The 22,011-nt window shown below is 36.8% G+C and overlaps 1 protein-coding gene across 7 annotated transcripts in view; it reads left to right on the top strand.

Moving 5' to 3' along the window:
• Positions 1 to 22,011, top strand: part of Fer (FER tyrosine kinase) — a 512,255-nt gene that overhangs the window by 168,784 nt on the left and 321,460 nt on the right. The window lies entirely within an intron of this gene.

Here is a 22,011-nt window from a genome sequence, read left to right as displayed (position 1 = left end):
ATCTATCTATCTATCTATCTATCTATCTATCTATCTATCTATCATCTATCTATCTATCTCTCCCTATGTATGTATGTATGTATCTATCTATCTATCTATCTATCATCAATCAATCATCAATCAATCAATCATCTATCATCATCTTTGTTGGTAATTCTTACTAAGGAGCAATTTTGCCCAATGGGGAACATTTGTCAGTGTCCCCAGACATTTTTTATTGCAATAACCAGTGAATACTATAAATATCTAGAGACTATTAAACATCCTACTGTGCACAGAACAGTCCCTTTGTTCATTTCTGTAGTGAAAATGATTCTGGCCAAAATGTCAGTGGTGCAGTAGTTGAAAATGCTTGATCTGTATCCTTGCTTTTTTCTTTATTTTTTAAAAAAATATTTTATTCATTATTTTTATTTTATATGTGAGTGTATTGCCTGCAATATGTAAGTGTGCCCATGTTATATAATGACCATGGAGGTCAGAAGAGGCCTCAGGTCCCCTGGAACTGAAGTTATGGACGGTTGTTAACTACCACATGGGTGCTGGGAATTGAACCTGGGTCCTCTGCATGTACAGTCAGTGCTCTTAAGTGCTGAGCCATCTCTAAAGCTCCTCCTTGCTTATTTCTGTGGGTAGGCTGATGTACTCCAAAGATAGAAGCATTATAGTTATAGGTGGTATTTTAGTAATTTTCAGTTCATGTGGTCCTAAATAATACAATGGATTAGATTAAAATGTCTACATATACAAAAATAGGCTGTACTTAAAACTGCAGCAATACAGAAATGAATATGAAGTATTCAAGATATCACAATTACTACCATTTTTGTTATTAATTGAATTGTACTGATCTACATACTACTTTGTGAGTTGTAATTTGTTTTCCAGTGTCATACTGCCTGTCAGGATCTTTGCACATGTAACAAAGGCCCTGTGGGAGTCTTTCTCTTGCCTTGTATATATGACTTTATATATGCCTGACATACATATTTCAGGGGAACTCAAATTTGTTTATTTTACTTGGCTTTTGAAAACCTTAAATTTGCCAGGCGTGGTAGTGCATGCCTTGTAATTTATTTTAAGTAATTGTACGTGCAGATAACTCATGTTGATATTATGATAGATTAAAAAGTTTTACTCAAGTTGCTAGACAATAAGTATTTCCAATGGATAACTAAAATTAAAAACTCGGCTTTCAAATTTAAAATATAATAAATTCTTTCTTAATTATCTGCTTATTTAATTTTGAGACAGAGTCTCACTGTAATCCCAACTTGTCCGGAATGCACTATGTAGACCAGGCTGGCCTCTGTCTCACTGACATTTGCCTGTCTCTGCCTCCAGAGTACTGGGGTTAAAGGTGTTTAACCACCATGCCAGCCAACAGGTTCTTATTAAGAATTTGTGAACATTTGGAGTTTAATCTTTAATAGTCTTAAAAGAAAAGCTTTGTTCATCAAATGAACTGAATAAACAATAGAGAATAGATAATAAAGTTTAAGAAGCACACTGCCTTTTGGCACCTTCAGTCTCTACTCATATAATCATTTCCTAAGTGAGTGTGGTACCTTGTTAATCTTAAATAGTCTTACCTATTTAATTTTCTCCAAATCATTTTCAATAATTGAAATAGAATTATAAATATATACTAATATATTTATTGAAACAATGTCTTTAGCAAATCTTTAACTAAAAGTTAAAATTTAGCCATGTGTGGTTGGTGGTATACCATTAATTCCAGCACTTGGGAGGCTTAGGCAAGAGGATTGCAGGTTAGAGGCCAGGATGGGCAACATGGTAAAACCCCAGCTCAAACCAACAAAATGAAACCAACAAAAATTAAAATTCTTTAAGTCATTAATTCAAAAAATAATTTCAGTTTTTTTTAAAGGAATACTGTAATGAATGTAGTTTAAAATAACAGAATCATATTTTACAAATCAGATAAGACAGTCCACAAAATTGATGCCAACTTCTTGATTTTATAGTTTATGCTGTAAAGAAGGAATCCATCTGATACATGGTTCTCATCACTTAGTATTCCTCACTCACATTAGTGAAATCTTTTCAGTCCTCTCTTTTCAAGTAATATTTCGAATATATATTTTTTCAATTTACTTGAAAATAATAAAAATAACAATGCTTCCTTGATCTTTTTCTAGAGTGAGTACTTCAGCATTGTTTTATGAATAATATCACAAAATCAGCCTAGACATATGGAGGGAGGAAGGGAACTAAAGTACAGGAGAACAGCAAGAGAGGAAGGAATCCTGAGTTCTCTCACCTGCAGGATCTAGATTACAATACCTGCCTCTCTATGCATAGAGGAAGACATGAAAGCAGAAAGAAAACCATTGGGGAAGGAAAACCATTGGGGAAGCCAGTGTGAGTGGCCAGGGCAGGAGGAGGGTAAGCAGCCTCCAAACCCAGGGATTATTTTATCTTATACTTTAGTTCTAGCTCTTGAGGTTAGAACACTCTGCTTTCTCAGTCAGGTTAGGAGTGTGAACTCTGTTGGATCCTCTTGCATAGTAATACAAATATAAGAATTTCCTTTTAGCCAAGTAACTATCAGTACCAGCTATGTGTGTGTGTGTATGTATGTATGTAGTTATGAAACACTTTTCTTTGGTTTGCCTAATAGCTGTTTAGTTGAAGTAACATAATCTTTACTTTAGTAAAGTATCTGATAAATTGAGGAATTATACTTCCTTTTCACTAAAGAATTCCCTATTTTACAACAGCTTTGGACCAAATATAGTGATTTTTGATGAAAGGCTCTATTTATATGTCAAATAAATGTATCTAGAATTGATGGCACCGTATATAGTTCCTACTTTTAAAATGTTTACTTATTCTATAAAATAATCGACTTTCACGTTTCTAAAATTATATGTTTTGTTTAAGCCCTTTTGCTAGACTAAGAAACAACATATATTTATCTTTTGTATATATTAATGAGTTAGCTTTGCTTAGTTGGACTCCAGCAGTAATAAAAGCTCATTATGCTACATTTTCAATCAACAAAATATCTAAGATTTACAAAATTGCCTATCATTATGATTCAGTAGTCATCTATTTTATAATATTGTCTAATATTTCATTTTTATGCTTAAAGCACTAAAATGGACTGAACTTAAAGCATATTGACAGCATTGTTAAGAGATCTTTCTGTTTTCATTGTGAGGTACATCCTCTTTCAGTCACTACATAGATGTTGATTTTGAGCCTTGCTCACCAAATACTAGCAGTGTACTGAGAAAAGGACTAGACTAAGAGAAGACCTGAGGCACTGTCTCTGCTCTGTAATTGTAATCAGACTGCTTCATCTTTCTGAGTTCACCTTTCCATAGAGGTAGCTATGAGTATCTATGTAACTTGTTGGTCTTACAGGATATTAGGGATACTAAGAATAGATAATGTGCATAAACATTTTATATCTCAAAATGATGTAAAATACATGGTTCTACTTCAGCTTTTAAAATAAAATTTGTCTTAATTCATATATAAGTTAACTAGCGTATGCTCATTGTATTCTTGAGAATGAATTATAGATTTGTGCAGGATTATTAAGTGTATTTCTAACTAGTGAGGCAAAGCCTCATTTGATTTCTTTGAATCAGTAGTGTATGCACATGGACATGTACATCGGCCTGAGTTTTCCTTCCTTCCTTACTCTCTATTTCTTTTCCTCAGAAGTAACTTTCCAGAAGCATTATATGCAAAAAAGGCATACCTGTAATTTATCCTGTCCATTGTGTACAAATTTCAGGGCATCTAGTACTGTCTGTTACATGTTACTTTTTTACATAATGTGCCTCAAGTTTCATTTTATAGTAGTTTGTATTCAGTTACTCTCTTTTTCACCTATTCATTAAATACATATCTGATGTCTGGTGTTATGATGGTTGGCTTTAGTTGTCAGCTATTACACCCACTGGGAACAGAATCTCAGTGCAGGATTGCTTACTTTGGTTTGGATTGCCAGCATGTCTGTGGGGCATTGTGCCTTGTCTACATAGTAAGACTCTATGGGGTTTTTTTTTGGTCTTTTTGATACAGGGCCTCCCTGTAGCCACAGCTGTCCTGGAACTCACTATGTAGACCAGGCTGGCCTTGAACTCATAGAGATCTGCCTGCCTCTGCCTCCAGAGTTCTGGGATTAAATGCGTCCACCACCACGCCCGGCTTTTTATTAATTTTTTGAGACACAGTCTTACTATGTAGCCCTGCCTGACCTAGATTCTTGCTGTGTAGAACAGGCTGGTCTTGAGCTCATAGAGATCCACCTGCCTCTGTCTCCTAAGATTGAAGGCATGTGCCACCATCCTGGCTGGGTTTATCTTAATGAACGTAATTGATGTGGGAGGATCCAGCCTGCTGGGTGACACCGTTCCCTAGGCAGGGGGTCCTTAACTGTGTAAGAGTGAGAAATCAAGCCAAGCAAGCAAGCAAAGTGAGCATGTATCCATTTAATTCTTGCTGCCTACTGTGGACATGATGTGACCAGCTATCAACCTCTTGCTGCTGAGACCTCCCTGAAGTGATGGACTGTAACCTGGAATTGTGAGCTAAAATAAGCCCTTTCTTCCCTAAGTTGCTTCTTATCAGGCTATTTATCACGGCAACAGAAATGAAACTAGAACAGGCATCTAGTATCATTTTAGATCCTCACAATATAGCAGTGAGCAAAATAGACATAATTTTTCTGTTGTATTAGTTACTTTTTTGTTGCTGTAATAGCAGTCCCAGACAAAAAGTAACTTTGGAGAGAAAGGATTTATTTTGGCTTACAGTTCCAGAGGGATACAGTCCCATCAATTTAGGGAAGGCATGGCAGCAGTATCAGGAAGCTGGCTGATCACATTTTCATCCATACACAGGAAGCAGAGAAAGAGAACAGGAAGTGGGACCAGGTTATAAAGCCTGGAAGCCTACACACAGTGATGTGGGAAGATCTAGCTCACTTTTGGCTTCCTCCAGCAAGGCTCTACTTCCTAAAAGTTCCATTACCTTCCCATGTAGTGCCACCAGCTGGAGACCAAATGTTCAAATACATGAGTCTGTGAGGGAACATTTCTTATCAAAACCACTAGAGTTCTGTCAGAGTCTTTTACTATAATTGGAGAAGATATCATATAAGCAGTTAAACATAGAGTATGTCAGGTATTGATAAATAGGAAAAATACAGCAATTTGGAGGTAGAGCGATATAAGTATTATGAGTGTTATTAATAGAGAGAGGAGTCAAGGAAGCCTTCCCTGATAAAGTGACATCTGAAAGAACCAAGGGAACACATGAGACTGCTAAGGTGATAATAATCCAGGCATTTGGTAAGGTAAAACTTTGGTTGTCTTTTGGAATGTTTAGTTAATTTGAATCAACAGTTTGTCCAAATAGCCAGTTTTTGAAACATTGGTAGTTAATTGCTTTTTCCTTTATTTGTTTCCTTCAAATTTTTTTTTTGAAAATTTGCCCTGTTGTGACTTTTTTCTAGTTCCCTGTCTAGAACTTGTAATGCTATGTATTCTTGCCTTTAGTTCTCCTTCACATCTCCTATTTATGATTCAAGGACTTTCTTTTCCCAGTACAGATAAGAGTTATGCAATTTGGGAGTCTTTTAGATGGACCCACTGAAGGGGTACTCTAATTGCCTCTTCCTGCGTCCCTGTTCAGCATGGAAGAAACCAGAGCAGTCTGCATCTCTATTCCCTATTGGCAATTTGGGTAACTCCATCAGAGGATGGTGTGATAAGAATAGGAGGTAGGAACTGGCTAGGCAGTTAGGGTAAACAGACCCCAAAGAAATGTAGCCAGATTCTTGGCTAAACCTCACAATGTCCTTGGGCTGCTTAGCAACATACTCCGTTCCAAAGGCCAAAAATGTCAAAAATATTTTGGAGCTTTTATTTACTCCTTAAAAGATTTTAGGGTTACCTTCTCGGGGCAGGGGCGGGATGTTAGAGTAGCCAAAAGCCCCATAAAATAAATAAATGAAAAAAGAAAAAGAAAAAAGTGATGGGGAGATTTGGAAGGTGTTGGAAGGGAGGGAGTGGGCATGGATTGGATCAAAACACCTTATATGCATGTATGAAATTCTCAATAAAGTTTTTGTAAAAGTTAAAAAAAAGGCATAAATCAAGTGTGGTGAACTCCAATAAAGCCAGAATTTGAGGGGTGAGGAGGATCATGAGTTGAAAGACAGTCTGCTCTACAAGGAAAGGCTTTTTTCTCAAGAATAACAGCAAGTTTCCAAATAACAACAAAACAAAACAAATATCAAAACTCTCAAAGAACAACAGAAGATAGGCACAAATTTTATGGAATCAGAACACTGTTCATTTTCTACAGAGAACTTTGTGAGGATAAATTGGGTTGCCACAATTAAAACTTGGTCACTTTACTTTCAACTTAATCCTTCGTGTCCTAGGCTGTTAACAAGGAATCAAGAAAGAAGGGAAGGAACAATACTCCAGAAGAGTAGCACAAGAGACAGGTGAGGGAAAGAAGATCACTAGAGAGAAGAGAAGTTGAAAGGTAGACAGGAGAGAAACAGCACGCCGAAAGAGGCGGGTAAACATAAAGCAAAACAAGCAAAGAGCCACGAGGGCAGATGTGGCACTAGAAAAGCTCTTCGCTCCCTCTTCTCACCACTGCTCTTCCTGTCTTGCTTGATGCAGAGCATTATGATAGGGCCCATTTCTCTTGAGAACTTTTCTGAGTTTATTATTATTATTTTAAAAAATTTCATTTTTATTTTATGTGTAGGAGTGTCTTGCCTGAATGTAAGTGTACCCATGTTCTACAGTGTCCACAGAGGTCAGAAAAGGGCATTGGATCTCCTGGAACTAGAGTTAGGGACAGTTGTTAGCTGCCATGTGGGTGCTGGGAATTGAGCTCAGGTCCTCTGCAAGAACAGCCAGTTCTCTTAACCACTGATCCAGCCCCCTGTGTTTATTTTTAAACTAAAACTGTACAAGGTAAGAATTTTGTAGACAGCAGGCACTGATTATATTTGGATTTTCCATTACAAGTATTAAAAAGTTACTGACATGCTAACTTACAGTTGTCAAAACTTGCTTTATAAAGTTCAATATAATCTACCTGATGGTAACAATTTGTTATTCATATATTTAAGAAAATTCGTCTCCTTATTGGTTCACATTGTAGGTTAAGAGCTAAATTACAGTATTTTAATAAAATTTATTTCTATGAAATTATTCAGTTGACACCAAATGAATGTTGATTATTAAATGTTTGTATTGGGAGGTATTTAATATGATAATAATGACATGGAAAATTTAGACAACAAATTAGAACCCTGTCTAGTTAGTTTCATCAACTTGACATAGCATTATCTGAGAGGAAGGCCTTGATTGAGGAATTTCCTAGATCAAATTGTTTTGTGGGTATGTCTGTGGGGGATTGTCTTGATTTATGCAGGAGGGCCCAGCTCACTGTTGGTGGTACCATCCCTAGGTTGGTGGTCCTGGCCTATATAAAGAAGCTAGCTGAGCATGAGCCTAAGGAAGCATGCCAGTGAATAAGCCATTTAGTAGTAGCATTCTGTAATACCAAATGTGAGGCCCAGAGGAATGCCCTGTGGTGATGGTTGAATAATAGCCAGTGGCTGATAGGGAGCTGATGCCCAAAAGAACTCTTAACCCCAAGGAGAAGCAGGACAGAGTTTTATAAAGCTTAAAATCACAAATATATCATGCCAGGGGCAAAGTCAGCAACCATAGTCACATCATATCACCATAGTTACACCAGACAAGGGCAGGTCAGTTAATAAAGAGGTTTTCAGGTAACAAAAAGTTTCTAAGTTTTGGTTAGGAAATTATTATCTCAGATTTGGTTAGGAAAAATGTTTCTCAGAATTGCAGATATAATGGGCTTCTTAGAGATGCAGGTGTAGCTGAGTGTGGGGGGGTGTGTGGTATTCTGTCTGGGTAGTTGTAAGTTTCCCAGTATTGTAGAAACAATGTACTTACTGCCTGCATGAGATCTGCCTACCTAGCTCAGTCAGTAGAGCATGAACAGGGGAAGCAGCTCCTCAGAAACATGGCGAGCAAAAGTTATCTAGAATAAAATGGTGTCAGTTTTGCCATCTCATTTCCTTCATTGTTTCTGCTTCAGGTTCCTGCCCTGATTTCCCTTAATGATGGGCTTTTTCCTGCAAGTGTAAGCCACACATATCCTTTCCTCTCCTAAGTTGCTTTTGGTTGTAGTGTTTTAGCACAGTAACAGAAAGGAAACTAGAAAAAAACCCCAGAGTATTGTAATTTTTTTGTGGCATTTATGGAGTTAAGGAGTGTTATAAATAGGTGTAGACTCACACACACACACACACACACACACACACACACACACATATGTACTTAAATTTATTAATTATGCCATGGGTATCTAGATACAGCTTATGTTACCAATATTCAACTATTATAAATATTTCTACATTTTGTTGTTACAAGTGTTTCCCTGTTTTATAAAACATTCAAAATCTTTGCCATCTATTAGGCCCCTGTGCAGGTGAAAAGAAAATTTAGTGACTATTATGTTCAGTCATGCTTGCATGAACATTAGATGAATTCAAATCATCATGAAAACTCTTACTGAGACATATTTTTCCCTGTCTTTCTTTGTAATAGAATTATGTAGACTTTCTGTAACTGTAATTAATTTAATATCTCATTTGATCTTATTTTTGAGGATTATTTCTTGTGTTAAATCTAATAAGATTCATTGAATGCAGGATTTGACCTTTTGATAAGGTTTTTTTCTTATATCATGCAGTGAATATTTGCTGTCATTTTTTTATGTGTAATTGCATTAGTATGATAAATATGTATTTAACTCAGAGAGATTCTTTGTCAGGCTCCCATGATAATAATGAAAATCTATGAGGTTTTATTGTATTTTAAAGAAATATAAAATGATATAGGTATGCTACACAGACGGGTTGGTTCTGACTTTTCACTAGCTATTTAACTTACCAACAGAAATTTATGCCCATGTATTTTCTAGCATATGATGACAACATACAATTTTAAATTCTCATTTTAATTTATGGTTGCTCATTATAGTTTAGAAAGTTGTGCTATGAAATTCAGTCATAATTGTTTCTTTTTTGAAAGCTATCCCATGATTTTAAGATAATAGAGTGATTAGTGCAAGTGCTTAAGGTTTTTGGTAGATGGAGAATAAAACAGGCATAGTGTCCCCATACTATGAAACATGCTGGTCTTTTGTTCTCATAGGAATTTGAAAGCCTCATTTATGTTTGTCATTTCTTACAGGTGTCTCTGCTGACTTGGGGGGATATTGCCTCTTTCCCACTTCCCTAAAGCAGATACAGCTGTGATTTTGTGCTGAGCCACCTGCATAGTTTGATTTGGGATTTGAACACAGGGGAATGTTCCAGTGTCCATGTCATTTTGCTTTGAGTCCATCAACTGATTGGCTAGAAGTGTGAAAGTGCTAATGCTCTAGCTTCAGCTTTATTATTTCTAAGAAAGTCAATCCAGTGGAATGACAATGTCTAGGAGTCTAAGGGTAGCAGGGAAAGTGTTCTTAACTTTAGGTGATTGGGCTTTTGTCTTAGACGGTTAGTAAAAATCTGTAATTTCTTCTAGCTCTGGGAATATGTAAACTTCATATTGCAAATATATCCTGTATTCATGCATGCATTCATTTTTCCCCTGCCTTATTTCACAGACTATTTGAGGTAGCTAATGACAGGAAAATATAAAATTATAACCAGGAAAAATAGAGGTTCTAGCAGGATATCAAGACTAGGGAAAAACTATATAGACTGTGCTGTGTATGCATAGTTGCTACCCTTGAGTTGTTACTTTGTAAGTTTCTCAAAGGTCAAAATAAAAAGAAAGATAAAGTCATATAATAGTCTTAAATAAATTAAAGCATGTCACATTATAGAGAAAGCAAAGCTTTGCTTTGTACTTAGCCTTAAGAGAATTTCTGCCAGGAGCTTTAACGCTGATGTTTGTGTGGCAGTTCCCTTGACAGTATCACAAGGCTAATGTAGGAAGGACATTCATGAAAGCATCCAGTGTACAGTCTAGAATCACTCAGTGGAAGTGGAGGCCATGACTCCAGAATCAGTTCTTCAGGTTAAACAATGCAGCTGTCTATCAGTTGATTTTATTTAAAATGAAAACCTACACTTAGAAAAATGGACATGTGTTTGAAAATTCTTCACTTTAAGCTGGTTGCAGTGGCACTTGATGGTAGTCCTTTGACCTTAGAGACTGCAGTGGGGATATTGTGAATTCAAGGCCAACCTGTACAACTTGACATAATCTTTGTCACAAAACAAAACAAAACAAAAACTAAACTAAAAACATTTTTAGAACCACTTCTCATAACTGAAGTTTGAATATGCAATGGATAATTGCAGGTGTTTTATACTTGTTTGAGGATAGATCTGTAGATTAGAAGCATTTACTAGTCAGTTTGTTACCTGTCTTTGAAATTGTTAACTTCTATTATCTTTAAAATTTGTTGGGACTATTGCAACATTAAAAATAATTGTTATAGTTTCTATAAAATTATTCCAGTCCTCCTTATTGTTAGAATTTAAAAAATAATATTACCGAAGATTGAATGGAAATTTCAATCTTAAACTTCAACTTTGGAGAGAAGGTTTTTTAAAAAAAATATTTTATTTTGTATGTATTATCATTCAAATATTTAAATTTCCCCAAATTTTTAATAGAAATTTCCTTCATTAACATTTTCAAGTATAATACCTCATATATTAGATTGTGTTAATACTTCACATAAGAAAAATTACTAGAGGAAAGGAGCTTACCTTAATAGGCTAGGTGTATAGCACTATTTTAGTCTGAAAAGTCTTCCTAAAGTATTATCTTTCATACAAGAACTTTTAAATTTAAGGACATCACAGACTTCATCAGAGTGGCATATTCATACTCAAATTTTTCTGACACTTTAGTTATATTTTATTCATGCAGTGTTACTAAACCAATAGACTTTGTAGTTGGAGGGTCTAAAAACTCACCTATACTATTTAGTACATGACCATAGAGAAAGTCGAATAGCCTCTGAGATAAGAGTCCTTATTAGTTAGACGTGGCAAGTCCTGGGAACAATACACAATTGTTCTGAAAGTTGAATGAGTAATAGTCACAAAACACTTTGGTCAGTGTCTTGAATGTAGGTAATTTAATTCTTTCTAATGCTGTAATAACTAACTAAAGCTAAGAAATTACCAGCAGGTGGAGCTCAGTGATAGAAAACCAAATTTCTAATTGAGGGTATCCTATTACCTTATTTTTAAAATATACATTTAAGCAAGTGCATATGGTTTTGAATTTTCTGTGAAGGCTTTCTATTTTTATCTTGCCTCTCGGAAGCTATCACCTTGCCATGTGGTTTTTGAATATGTAGATATAATGCTTATTATTTTAAAATTTTGTTACAGCTAATGTCAAATAAAAGGACATATTTTGCTACTCTAGTGGTTACTGTAACTTTCAGAGTTCATAGATGTGTAACACTGTTGATAACTTTTATTCCAGCTGCCTGCATAGTATCTTCCAGTACTAAGAAAGCTAACCAGTAGGGAGGAAGCTTCCTGGTCAGTATCAACTTGATGTTTTTATGTCTTGTGGCCAAAGTGTGTGATGTCTTCAGCAGTAGGGTCTTACCATCCAATTCTTGTGGGAAACAAAGGACAATGTCAACAGATTATATTGTTTTGGGGGCTTTCCAGGATGCCTGTGACCAAGAACTAGAGGGAGATATCCCACACCTGGCACTATGTTTTTTATTTGGCAACCTGTGGCTTCTAGGAGGAACATTATACCCTATGTAAGGTAACTGCAATTGAACTCTTCTATATGAAAAAAAAAATATGTGTGTGTGTGTATGAAGCTTATAAAATAGTTTTTCACATGACTTTTTCAGACATCCTTAGTTTATTCCTCCTCTATCCCGTCTTCTGCCTTACCTTCCAAACCCTCTCCCTACTTAACCTTCCTCTCCATTATTTCCCTTTCCTTTCTCCTTCATATCACCTGGTTTCAACTGTCTCCCCTTCTTTAAGATCCTTCTTCCCTTTCTCTACCAGTCATCCCTTTCTAGTTTCCAGGATTCTGCAGATACTCCTAGATAAAACACAAATCTAAAGATTTGATGCTAAAGTTCACAAATGAGTAAGAACATGTAATCTTTGTCTTCACCGTTAACTACAGTGATGTTAACTACTGTTTTGGCCACTGACAAAATACTCAACAGCTCTTTGCATTTCCATGGATTAAATACTAATGTGTATATTGATATATATATTTACTCATTTGTTTAAGTATGTAGATATCTTCTTATTATGTATTCTTCCCATAATACCTACATTTGCCCCAATCTAGTTCCAAGAAGACAGACACTTTCACTGTATTTACAGCTATTTCTCTGCCTTACATGGTACTTGCAAACAATTTTTTTTTGAATACTGGACAGGCTCTTAGAATTTCTAATAATGATTAAGCACTGAATATTTATATAATTATTTTAGGGGAAAGGGAACATTTTCAAGCAACAGATTAATGCCCAACTATTTTTAGAGTCCCTTTATAGGAAAGTAATAAAATATATAGTATAATCTACTTATATTTTAGGAAAGAGTTCGACAATAATCTTCATTGAAGGTTACCATGGGAATGTGAACTGTATTTTAGCATGGCTCCCAAACAGGTTTAAATTCAGAAAAGAATATAGGTATAAATAGACATTTATTTGCAAAGGAATAAACATTATGGTGCTTCATCAATTAATGATGAGAACTGGGGCTGAGGTTTTAGATTAGTGGTGGATCACTTGCCTGTATGTGAGAGACCTTAAGTTCTGTTCACAACCGTGTCAAAATATAAATATTATATATTTATACCACATTACAAATATAGTACAAATTTACATATATCTTGATATTCTAATATCTAGTATTAGTGTATGTGATGCAGTGAAGTTAATAGGCCGTCTATAAGAGAACCAATATAACTGGTAGTCATTTTTTAAAAATGATTTAGTAACCACATGATTAGAAGAAGCATTTTATTACCGCATTGACATATTCCATAACAATTTCCAGAGCTAAGATGCATCTCTTTCAATATTGGCTGTAAATTTTTAGGTTCACAGTTGAATTAATACAGTTTTACAATATTGAACTCAGTATAAACTCTGTAAGACATAAAATTGAGTGCGGTTTTATTCTTTAAAAAAGGTCTTCATTTCATTTTAAAATATGCTGTTTGATACAGAAAAACTCATTTTTAATGCTACTAACACTTAGATGTTTGCACATGAGTCTCTAATCTCTGTGTATCTGATTATTATTATTTACAGTCAGTTATTTTCTGAGATCCACCTAAGCATGGATATAAAATAATTGGGTAAATTTCAACGGTAATGTGTTTGACCTCTACTAATTAACGTGGAGTAAATTTTTATGCCTATTCCTCAAATATGACTTTTTTTAATTTGTTTTTTTTTGTGTGTGTATTTCATACAGATCATCCCAAACAATCTTATTCCTCAGTATACCCACATCCCAAAAGGCACCCTCCCATAATCACCTCCCCACCCCTCCACTGGATCCCATATACTCTGTAATCCCTGCTACTGTCCACTGTGTTGTTGGTGACCCCAGCCATTCTCCAGTGCTTGTCCATCCGCTGAATCTAGTCAGCCTATCTAGAGTTCCTTGTTTTAGGAAGATCAGCTCTTCCTCATCTAGCAGCAATCAGTTGCCAATATTCCTGTAGATAAGATTGGAGTCTGCTGTTCATTTTCCCAGTTTTTTGCTGGCCTACTGTCTGGGAGTCTCTTGGGCTACCCTGGCCAACAACTCAAAGGAAGGTATCTCCAGTCTGGCATTGTTTCTTGTTATATAGCTTTTAGCTATACACATGGATTCTAAAAGAATTATGTTGATCCCTTTAATCTTTGGTTATACCTTCCTTTTGGGTGTTTAAGACCATGCAGTTGGCCCAGATAAACCTTATATTTACTCTTAAGGTCATTTGAGGATCTGTTCCTCAGGGGAGGAGCCCCTGGCTCCTTTTTTATTTTTTTACCAGTTCTATCTGTGTGAAGATAAGTCAAAGGTTCTTGCTGGCTTTACTTGGAAACATGGAGGAAATATTTCCTATGTGTTGACCCTCCTCTTTGTGGAATGGACACTGGTTCAAGTCCATTTAGTGGGGACTCCATGGCCTCCTTGATCAAGAGGACAGGTGACACACCACAGTTACAGGACATTCTGAGAGATGCTGCATAGACCCCTGGAGCTTAGTCGAACTAGGAGAGCAAGAGGCAAAAACTGTCCTTTATTTCCCTCTGACCAAATTAGTATAGGCCTCAAAGTATGGCTGTTAGACATCCAAGAAAGTTAGTTCCACCAGTCTGGTACTTTTAATTACCCTGTGCTATGTAGCTAAATCTTGGGCAAAGACCAAACATTCTCAGATAAACCTTGCTTAGACATGTATTATATTCCTTCAGCTAGTTGTATGTATAATTTGTCAGTAGGTTTTTTGATTAATATCGTTCCCTCTGTTTTTTTAAAACTAGCTGGGCATTATTTATGTCTTGCATTGTCTAACCCTTCCACCATGGTTTCCCAATTTAAAGTGCCCCCATTTTCCCATTTCTCCCTTAATAATACCCTTCTCCTATGGTCCCACCTCTCTTGAGCTCCTTCTTTCCCTTTATCCCCTAGGTTACTTGTATAACCTTCTCTCCCCCATGCCCTTAAAATAACCCAATTTTTACCCATATATCCCTATTAACATCTGTTTTCTACTGTTTTTCTCTTCCAGATTCTTTCTTTTCTTTTACCTCCCTGGTTCCTTTTCATTATCCTGCTTCTTGTAGATATGTCTGGATACATATTTACGTATAAGGATTTGGTGCTAGGATCCACATATCAGGGAGAATATACTTCTTTTTTTTTTGTTGTTGTTGTTGTTTCTGAATCTTTGTTACTTTACTTAGTATAATAGTTTCTAATTCCATACATTTACTTGAAAATTTCATGATTTCATCTTTCTTTACTGCTGAGTAAAACTCCGTCATATAAATAAACCACATTTTCATTATCCACTCATCAATTGAGGGACACCTAGGTTGCTTCCACCTCTTAGCTATTGTGAAAAGAGCAGCAACAAACATGGATGTACAAGTGTCTCTGCAATAGGGATGAGTTCTTTGGGTATATGCCAAGGAGTGGTATAACTGGGTCAAATGGTAGGTTCATTTATAGCCTTTAAAGAGTTCTACACACTGCTTTCCATAAGGTTTGAACAAGTTTGCAATCCCACCAGCAGTGGATGATTTGATCTCTTATTTTCTAATTATTGCCCCTTTAATTTCCTTCTCTTGTCTTATTGCTCTTGCAAGAGTTTCAAGCACTATGTTAAAAAGGAGTGGAGACAGTGGACAGCCTTGATTGGTTCCTAATTTTAATGGGAATGCTTCCAGTTTTTCTCCATTTAAAATGATGTTGGCTGTGGGTTTGTTGTATATGGCTTTAATTATGTTGAGGTATGTTCCCTCCAGTTCAATTCCCTGTAGGACCTTAAACATAAATGTATGTTGAATTTTGTCAATGGCTTTCTCTGTATCTATTGAGGTGACCATTTGTTGTTTATTGACTTATGTATATTGAACCATCATCCTGCATTTCTGGAATAACGACGACTTGGTCATGGTGGATGATCTTTTTGATGTGTGTCTGTATGCTATTTGCAAGTATTTTGTTGAGAAGTTTTGCATCTATGTTCATTAAGGATGTGGGTCTATAGTTTGATTTTTTGATTGTGTCTTTACGTATGTGTTTACCTGTTTTCAGTATTATTAGCTTCATAGAAGGAATTTGGGAATTCTCCCTCCATTTCTGTCTTTTTGAATAAATTAAGTAGTATTAGACGTAGATCTTCTTTAAATGTCTGGTAGAATTCTTTTGTAAATCCACCTGGTCCTGGGTTTTTTTTAACTGGGAAGTTTTGTATTACTGTTTCAATTTCCTTATGTGTTATGGTGTGTTTAAGTTGTTGACTTCTTCTTGGTTTAGTTTGGTGGTTACATGCTTTTAGATACCCATCCATTTATTTTATGTTTTCAAATTTAGTAGTGTATGCGTTTTTAAAATATTCCCTTATATTGTTCTGGATCTTTTTGGTATCTGTTGTGATATTTCCCCTTTCAGCTCTGATTTTGTTGATTTGGTGGTGCTCTTTCTTTCTTTTGGTTATTTGGGCTAGCGGTCTGTCAATCTTGTTTATCTTTTCAAAGAACCAGCTCTTGGTATTGTTGATTCTTTGTATTGTTTTCTTTGATTCAATTTCGTTGATTTCTGCCCTGATTTTTGTTATTTCTTCTTGTCTGCTGGGTTTGGGTTTCATTTGTTGTTGCTTTTCATGTGTCTTGAGTTGCAATGTTGTCATGTATTTGTATTCTGTCTGATTTTTTAATGTAGGCACTTAGAGCTTTACACTTTCCTCTAAGGACTGCTTTCAGCATGTCCCAGAGGTTTTGTTGTGTTTTATTGTCCTTTTCATTTAGTTCCAAGAATATTTTTATTTCTTTCTTAATTTCTTCTTTGACCCATTCATCATTCAGGAGTGTGTTGTTTAATCTCCATGTGTACATGTTCTTACTGGGCTTCCTTCCGGTATTGATTGTAAAACTTTATTGCATTATGGTCTGATAGAAAGCATGGAACTATCAGTCTTTTTGTATTTGTTGAGGTTTGTTTTGTGCCCCAGTATTTGGTTGATTTTGTAGAAAGTTCCGTGGGGTGCTCAACAGAAAGTATATTCTTTGGTGCTTGGGTGGCATATTCGGTAGATGTCTGTAAGGTACATTTGATGTATTATTTAATTCAGATGTCTCTCTGTTAATTTTCTGTCCTGTTGACCTACCTAATGGAGACAATGGGATATTGAAGTCCCCTATTATTAATGAGTTGGGATTAATCTGGGTCTTAAAGACTTGTAGTACTGTTTTTATGAAGTTGGGCACACCAGAGTTTGGTGAATATATGTTCATGATTGTAATATCTACTTGGTCAGTTGCTGTTTTGATCAGAATGAAGTGGCCCTCTTTATCTCTTCTGATTAGTTTTAGTTTGAAGTCTATTTTTCAGATATTAAAATTGCAACTCCTGCTTTTTTCTTAGTACCTTGCATGGAACATTTTTTGTATCCTTTCACCTTAAGGTAGGGCCTGTCCTTGAAAGTGAGATGGGTTTCTTGCAGGTAACCAAAAAATGGGTTTTGTTTCTTAACCTAGTCAACTAGTCTGTGTCTCTTAACTGGGGAGTTCAGTCCATTGATATTTAAAGTTATTAACAAAAGATGTGTATTGATTCCTGTCGTTTTGATTTCTGTTCACATTCTTGGTGTAGCTGTGCATTTCCAGTTATACCTTCATTAAGTTTCTCTCCGTAACCCCTTGGGTACAGTCATTCCTTTCTTCAGCTCTCTGTATTGCTTCCAGAACTCTCTGAGGGCTGGTTTTGTGGACATGAATTCTTTCAGCCTATTTATGTCATGGAAGATTTTTCTTTCCCCTTCGACTATAATAGACATTTTGGCTGGGTAAAGTAATCTTGGTTGGTATCTGTGGTCATTTAGAACTGGGAATACTTTGGTCCAGGCCCTTCTGGCTTTCATAGTTTCCACCAAAAAGTCAGTTTGTAATTCTGATGGGTTTTCCTTTATATGTGACTTGTTGTTTTCTTTTGCAGGTTTCAGTATTGTCTTTTTGTTTTGTTCATTTAGTGTTTTTACTAGGATGTGCCATGGAGTTTCTTTTCTGGCCCTATTTGGTATTCTTGTATTTGTATGGGCACATCTTTCTTTAATTCTAGGAAATTTTCTTCAACCCTGTTGAAGATCTGGTCCATACCATTATCCTGAGATTCTTCTCCTTCCTATATGCCTGTGATTCGTAATTTGGTCTTTTTTGGTGTCATACATTTCCTTCATATTCTATTTGTTTGTTTTCTTAAATTCTTCATAATCGTTGCTTGAGTGGTCTAATTCGTTCACTTTATCTTCCAGTTTTCTGTTTTCCATTTCATTCATCCTATTGGTGAGGCTTTCTCCTGTTGTTCCTAATTGGCTTACTGAGTCTTTCAGTTTCTTCTTTGTTTCAACCTGGGCATTCTTCAATATTTCTAACTCTTTTCGGAATTCATTCAGAAATTTATCCCTATCTTCTTTCAGTTCTTTGATTTCTTTGTGTGTTCTTTAAATTCACTCAATTCTTTTATCATGTTTATAGTTATTCTTTTGAGTTTCATGTCCTGTGTTATCTCTAGGTCGTTCTCATTGTACTTCTCTAGAGGACTATTGGTACTAGGTGGAGATATATTATTTTGGTTTTTCATGTTGTTATTTTTTCTTCTGTGATTTTGAGATGTGAATTTCCTTTGTAGTTTGTGATTCTTGTGAGACTCAAGCCTTCCTTTGTTGAGGTTAGGTCTGCTTATTTTTGTAAACTTTATATGCCTTTGTGGATTACTTGTTGAGCATGAAATGCTGGTTGGTCTAGGCTTCAGGTTCTCTCTTTTGATTTTTTTTTTATTTGAGCTGCCAAATTGCTTTCTTTTTCAGGAGTTCCCACAGAGGCTCAAGTCAAATGAGGATTAGATGCTCTCAGGCTTCCTCCTAAGGTCTGGATCCATCTAGGATAGATGCTGGCCTCAGCAATTTGAGGGCTACGCTGGCCTGGGAGCAGGGCCCAGGAAAGATGCTGGCCCTCAGGGATGCAAGGGGAGATAGATGGGCATGAGAAGAGTCCCGGGGGCTCCTGGGGACTACAGGGAGGAATTGGGTTGGTTTGGAGGCAAAGGATCAGGAAGCAGTGGGGTATTTGGGCTAAGAGGTCAGTCTAAGGGACTGGAATGTTATGACAGGAGATGGGCTAGTGCCTCTGCTAGGAGGAGGGATGAGGTGGGGTAGCTGGGAGGGTGAATGTGACTGCAGGCATCAAGGCGCAGTGGATGCAGCCAAATTTATACACGGAAGCTGTTTGCTCCAGGAAGCTGTGGGGCTGGGCAGCCCAGAGATGCAAAGGGAGGTGGCGACTAGAGAGAAAAATTGTGTTGGTCTGGAAGCTAAGGATTTGGAAGTATTGGAGAGTTTGAGCCAAGAGGTCAAGATAGTTAATGTTCCAGTCCCCCTGCTAGGAGGAGAGATGGGGTGGGAGAGCTGGGAGAGTGAATAATGAGGCTGGTGGAGGCAAGGTGCAGTGACCCAGCAGCCAAACTTACCCAGGCAACTGCTAGCTCCAGGAATCTGTGGGGCTGGGCAGCCCAGAGATGCAAAGGGAGGTGGGGTCTAGATGGAGGGATTGATTTGGTCTGGATGCAAAGGATCAGGAAGCAGTGGAGAGTTTGGGCCAAGAGGTCAGTCCAGAGGTCTGGGGTGCCAAGACAAGAAATGTGCCAGTCTCGCTGCTAGGAGGAGAGATGAGGTGGCAGAGCTTGGAGGGTGAATGAGCTGGGGGAGTCAAGGGGCAATGCAACTGATAGTCATTTTAAGAAGAGAGAAAAGACTGACATACATGGAGACAGCCATGTAAAGACAGAGGCAGAAACAAGTTATCTTTCCAGAAGCAAAGGAATAACAAGAGCTATAGGAGGTGAGCAAGAATCCTTGCCTAGAGGTTCTGGAGGGAGCATGACTTTGTAGACTTTCTAGCCTTTTCAAAAAATATATTTTAATATTTTTATTTTATGTGTATGAATGTATTGCCTGCATGTGTGTAAGTGCACCTGTGTTGTTCATTGCCAACCAAGGTCAGCAGAAGATATCAGATTCACTTCAATTGGACTTATGGACCATGTGGGTGCTGGGAACTGAACCTGAGTGGTGTGTAATGGCTCAGCATTGTTTTGTTTTGGTGTTTTGTTTTGTTTTGTCAGTGTCTCCTGTAGCCCCATCTGGTCTTGAACTCACTGTGTAGACCAGGCTGACCTCGATCTCATAGAGAGCCACTGGCCTCTGCCTCTCAAGTACTAGGATTAAAGGCATGCCAGCATGTCACCATGCCAGGTGTGAGTTTTAGCCTTTGGAACTGTAAGATTGTAAATATCCAAATAATTAAAACATTGATACTTTGTTTTAGCAACTCTGGGAACTAGTTCAGCATCCATGTGCTTATTGCCTTTATAAGTGATCTGAAATAGAGATTGCATCATATCAAATGACTTCAATGCTTTGTGTTGGTTACTTGTTTGTTGCTGTGATAAAATACCATGATCAATTTTTAGAAGGAAGAGTTTATTTGGGCTTACTGATTACTCTTATGCAGAGGGCACTGAGTCTACCATGGCAAGGGAAGCATGGTAGGAGGCAGCCAGAGCAGAAAGCTAAAGGCTCACATCTTTAGGCATCATACAGGAAACAGAGAACATAAACTGGAAGTGGGACCAAGCTATGAATTCTCCAAAGCTGTCCCCAGTGGTATATTACTTCCAGCAAGGCCATACCTCCTAAACGTCCACAAACAGTGCCAACATCTGGGGACCAAGTGCTCAAATATGCGAGCCTATGAGGGACATTTCTCATTCTAGCCACCACAGATTCTTGTTACAAAAAACAATCAGTTGGTATAGATGATTTAAGGAGAAACACCAAATTTAGCCATTTTCTGTATTAAACTAAGAATCAAGAACTATAGCTGCTTTAGATTTATATTTTTGGCTATAAATATTAATTTTCATTTTTTTTATCTCTAAGATTGCTTGCAGTTTAAAGCTTTGTGATTTTGTGAGTCTGGATGAGTGCCTGGCACCCAGTAAATCCTCACTGAATATTGAAAGAATAAATGAATAGAACGAAACTGTAAGTGATAAAGATAGGAAAATGTAAGTAATTTAGCTATAGAAGTCAAGATTACTTCTTTAAAATGAGCTTTAAAAAAAGCAAGACCAAAAAACAATATCAAACAGAAGTATTGTTTTCTGAGTTTATCCTCATTTAAGCAGAAAGACAAAATTAGTAAATATTTCATGCATCTTTGGAGATTACTTTCTGGAAAGAGTGCTTTGGGTAAGTGAACTGACCCAACAGGCAGAGTTATGATAGATTCTGTCCCAGAGTTCTTTGATTTCAGATCGACTTAGCTACTTATTGAGTTAGTGACCTTGGGCTAGCTAGTGACCTTGGGCTGCCTGTTCCTCGGTTTACTTATCTATAAACTAAGGTTTGAAATAGAACCTATGTTGTAGAGTTATTGTGTAGGATTAAATAGAAGAGTTCACATAAAATGCCCAAGACATTGTCTCGCTCACAATAAGCTTTCTGTCCCATGTTGCCTACTGTTATTTATCAAAAGTAAAGCACTGTGAAATTATTATAATATAAAATGAGAAGTTTCTTAATAGGCATAATACAAAGACAAGTGGTTTTTATGTACACAACAAAGTTAAAAACTGGATATACAGGAAAAAATAGTGGCAATCATACAGAGGCAAGACTTTTCCTTCTTTTTATTGAGATAGGCTCTAGTTGTATAATTCAGGCTGGCCTTATCTCACATTCCCTTTCTTTTACCACCTACTTAATGCAGAGATTACAAGTATGTGCCACTATGCCTGGCCCATGCTGCAATTCTTTTAATTGAATGTTAAATTTGAAAAAAAAAAAAAAATGAGGTGATTTAAAGGATAAAATGTGGGGCTGGAGAAATGGCTCAACATTTAAGAGCAATGACTGCTCTTGGAGAAAACCCAGGTTCGATTCCCAGCACCCACATGGCGGCTATGAACGGTCCTTAACTCCAGTTCCAGGGGAATCTGACGCCCTCTTCTGATCTCTGTGGCATTGTACGACACTGGTGCGCTAACATACATGCAGGCAATACACTCACACACATAAAATGGATGGAGCTGGTAAAAGAAAGGAGCCAGGGGCTCCTCCCAACCCCATGGGACCCCTGAGGAACAAATCCTCTAAC

The sequence above is a fragment of the Nannospalax galili genome, unplaced genomic scaffold (genome assembly GCF_000622305.1).
Source record: "Nannospalax galili isolate Female #2095 unplaced genomic scaffold, S.galili_v1.0 scaffold27, whole genome shotgun sequence".
In the NCBI taxonomy this organism is placed as follows: Eukaryota; Metazoa; Chordata; class Mammalia; order Rodentia; family Spalacidae; genus Nannospalax; species Nannospalax galili.
This window is presented reverse-complemented; position numbering and strand designations above follow the sequence as displayed.